The sequence below is a fragment of the Frankliniella occidentalis genome, unplaced genomic scaffold, assembly GCF_000697945.3.
Source record: "Frankliniella occidentalis isolate FOCC.00 unplaced genomic scaffold, Focc_3.1 Scaffold160, whole genome shotgun sequence".
NCBI lineage: Eukaryota > Metazoa > Arthropoda > Insecta > Thysanoptera > Thripidae > Frankliniella > Frankliniella occidentalis.
In genome coordinates this window covers 478,863-482,947 of record NW_026267286.1, presented here as the reverse complement: position 1 = coordinate 482,947, position 4,085 = coordinate 478,863, and the positions used below count along the sequence as shown (strand labels likewise).

General features: G+C 51.5%; 1 protein-coding gene across 2 annotated transcripts in view; it reads left to right on the top strand.

The window, feature by feature from the left end:
• LOC113208546 (uncharacterized) overlaps window positions 1–4,085 on the top strand; it is a 104,091-nt gene that overhangs the window by 21,242 nt on the left and 78,764 nt on the right. The gene's annotated exons all lie outside the window — the stretch shown is intronic.

Sequence of the window (4,085 nt, the reverse complement as noted above, 5' to 3'; positions counted from 1 at the left end):
CCCCACCGCCCTCTCGCGAGCTTCACGGCGGCCTACATGCTGGTCGGAGACGAGTTGCTGCCGGTTGGCGAGGCTGCCGTCCACTGACGGCCCGCTCTGGTGACGGCCCGCTCTGGTGACGGCCGCCGTATGATACCGACCCCTCGCTCTGATAAGCGCATGTGGATCTGCCCCCGGCTGACCCCGGGACGCACGGTATGGGGTTTGAGCTTCACGGGAGGAAAAAATGGAAAACAGTTTTCCTCAAACACTTCGGTGATATCTCTTTAAAAAATCAGGAAAATTCTTACATTTTTGACGAGACCTCCTCGAAATCTGAGGAGTGTTTCTCAAGCTATGGGACCTCCTCAATCTTTCCCTTTTTCCTAAGAAAAAAATGACACATTGTTTTTACCGTGTACCAGTCGTAAAGGCATGTATACGTATGACGATACACAACTATCTTTTTTTAAGTAAGCGCGCGTTCGTAAGATTTTCAGGTTCTCCACAGACATCTAGTTATTTTTGTCTAATTTCTAACAGTCTCCGGCGGAAGCAGCCCAAGCCGGTGATTGCGGTCTGTCCCGAGGCAGTCGGCCGCAACTCGAAATGCGTGATTGAATCCCACAAGGCGGCTCGGCGACGCAGGTGCGCCGGCCCTGTGGGCTACAGCCCCCCCCCCTTTGTCTCACACATACATAGAGAGCTCCCCCACCGCGCCCTTCTGCCCCTCCCACTTCCCTCAGCACGCTTACGATGCATGAGCTTTGGACTAGCGTTGGCGGCGTACCACCCCTAGCCCATAGCTACCTCCACTCTTCCCCTGCCCCCCCCCCACTCTTCCAGTACAAACAACACAGCTCGGTTTATTTAATATTTTGCCTTCCCACGGCGTACCATAACGGCATGCCAAAATAAATGAAAAAAAAAGAGAGAAAAAACAACAACAAACAAACCGTAATTCCGCGACTGTATTGTCCGTTGGCGTCAGCAGCGCCTCATCCTCACTCGCCATCTGCAACGCTGCGCGGTGTCGTGGTGGCGACGTGAAAAGGAATTCTTTAACGGCGAGAAGAAGATCTTGAAGAGCAAGAGCCAACCCGACCCGGCCGCGGGGGCCTCGGCGCGAGGCCTTCTCCTCGTAGTTGGAGGGGGCGTGGCGTGGCGTGGTGGGGTGGGGCGGGGCGTGGTGGGGTGTGGCGGGGCGTGGCGGGGCGTGGTCGGGCGGAATGCAGCGGCCAGTTTGTTGCCCGCCAACCCTCTGCTTAATAATCAATTTACATGGCTCTATACGGACAACAAGCGCTCCGTCTCGCTCACTCTCGCTTTTCCCCCTCCCCCACTCTCCCTCCTCCATCTCTCCCTCTCTCTCTCTCTCTCTCCCTCTCTCTCTCTCTCCCTCTCTCTCTCTCTCCCCTCCGCCTCCATCCATATCTCTCGCAGCACAGGCGCTCGCGTAGGCCAGACCGCTCAGCAGCAACGTGCACCCGGCTGCCTATCCCCGAGTCCCCGGGCGCTCTTCGCTAGAGCCAGAGAACGCCTCCAGCGCCCCCCCCCCCTCTCTCTCTCTCTGTCTCACCCACTGTGTGTGTCTCTCTTTCTCACCCTCTCGATATGTGCCGCCACCTTCCAGTGAGGACACATTGTAGTAAATCCGGGCTGCGGTAACCCCCCCGTATCATTTCCGGAGGCTATGGGAAAAGGAAAGCAGAGGAGAGGGATCAGGTGAGTGAGTGAGTGAGTTTGATAAAAAGAGTGAGAGAGAGAGAGAGAGAGAGAGTGAGTGAGTGAGTGAGTGAGTGAGTGAGTGAGTGAAGGAGAGCGAGGTGGAAGTAGAACGCAGGTTGGGCTCCTCGCTCTATGTCTCCCCTCTCGCTCTCGTTGGCCGCTCGGCAACGGAGCCACAAACTTGGCTTCGCCGTCCTCAATCTCTTCTCTGTTTCCTATCGTATTTTTTATGTTTATGTCTGGCCCCTCTCCGGGCTCGTGCTGTTGGCGGGGGTGGGGCGGTGGCGGTGGAGGGGCGGGCCGAGTCCACCTCTCATCAGCAGACATGATGAGGTCTCTTTCAGCACCTGTACGTGGAGACGTTAATTCTCGGAGCGTTCCGGTCTACCGGGCGTGTTCGGCAGTGGACACTGTAACGAATTCGTACTCTTTTTTTTTTGGTTTTAAACTATCGCTGAGGAGAAAACTTTTACTCTGCAAAGTTTTCAATATTTGAAATTGCACATTAATCAATTCTCTTCCTTTTTTTATTGGTAGAAAACATCGATGAAAACTTTTTTAGAAAATTAACACGCGAAACTAAATTAAGGCCTTTTGTTTTTTTGTTGCTTATAAATTCAAAATAAAAGAAAAAGTTGTTTTCGCCTCTTTTTGGACATTTCTGACTGCGAGTGTCGCCCCCGCCTCTGCACGCGCGCACCTCTGTGCTGTGCCGCTGTTTGCGCTCGTGTGTACCGGCAAGCGGGCTGCGTGTACAGATTCACACGGCGAGCGGTCCACTCCACGTGTCGCTCGGGACGAGGCCGAGGTGAAAGCGCCACTAACAGCAAGCGCACTGCGCCCAGTAAACGGTTTCTTTAATTTTCTCCGCACTTGACAAATTTTCTAGTTTTTAAGAAGTTTTTGTCGCACTGAAAGGAAAAGGTTTCCTTATCGCCATTTATTTTGGTCGAAATTTCCTTGAATCAAAGAAACAATTTTCTGAGTGAAAAATACAGAAGCTTACTGCGTGTCAAAAAAGCCATTGTGGTTGTCACTCGACTTTTGAAATCTGTAAAAAGAACACCTCATTGCCATATTTTATACATATGGGATCAGACAGAATTAACGTATGCCCGGTTTTCTCAGTTAAACTGAATGAATTCATTCGGTCAAAGTACCTGACCTCAGCGCCCAAGAGACTCGGGGTAGGCCCTCCCGCAGTACACATATGCACTGCACGCAAGATGCCTGCCTACCTATCAGGCGCTATGAGAGCATGTAGATAGGAGGGATGCACTGGGCAGGATCGAACGGGCGAATGACGGGCGTACTTTTTGGATGATCCCCTCTCGAAAGGGAAAGGGATTAAAGTGCGTGGTTTTTCCTCTCTGAAAAAAAGAAGTATGAAAAGATAAATCGTTTTTTCTCAATTTTTTGGTCCAACATTAGCGGCCTTCCTGATGAGCACAAAGGCCGGGAGCCACTCCTCTTGATCGTCGCCCTATTACCCCTTTTATTCGATGAGGAGCAACGCTGCTATCTCACGGCCTTTTGACGAGACTTTACTCCCCCCCCCCCTTCTCCCTGCGCCTCTTCTTGCCCATTTCCCGCCTTTCTTGCCTTGCCACAGCCGCCGCCCGACCACCCCCACCCCTCTCTTCCACTCTAACTCCAGAAGAATGCCCCCTCATGACGCGAGAGCAGAAGCAGCCCAGTTGGTCGGAAAAGTGTGAAAAATGGGAAACACAAACACTCTCGAAATAAAGAATGTAAACAAAGGCGTTTTGTTGTTTGAAAATTTCGCGTTTGTTTCAAAGTGACCCCCTTTTATGTGAATAAAAACGTGGTAGCACGTCAGTCCCAAAAAGGTACTGTATTTTCTATTAACAACAGTCAGCATCTGCCTACCATGTACACAGATAAACGAAGTGTACAACTGATGAACACTTGTTAGTGTGCAACTGCAAGATAAATACTTGCAAGTGTTTAACTCGGTAGGTGTGCTTTTTCAAGTGTACAAATCCTCGGTTCTTACATTGAACCCTTACTGTGTAGGAAATGCTCAACAGAGGAGTAGCGCACTTGCAGGTACACAACTATCGATTTGAACACTTGCAAGTTTTCAACTTGCAGGTGCACACTTGCAAGTATTTAACTCGCATTAGTGATGTTCACGGGCTGCATTTTCAGGAGCACGGCGCGTCTCTTGACTGCGGTTGGCGCAGTCCTGGCCGGGCGGGGGAAGCTGGAATGCCCTCTCTCCTAGTTTTAAGGCTTCCTCGCATACATAACACGAATGCCAGTCGCGGCTCCCTCACCGCTTCACCCGCTCACCTCCGGCAGCTTCTCTCTCTCTCTCTCTCTCTCTCTCTCTCTCTCTCTCTCTCTCTCTCTCT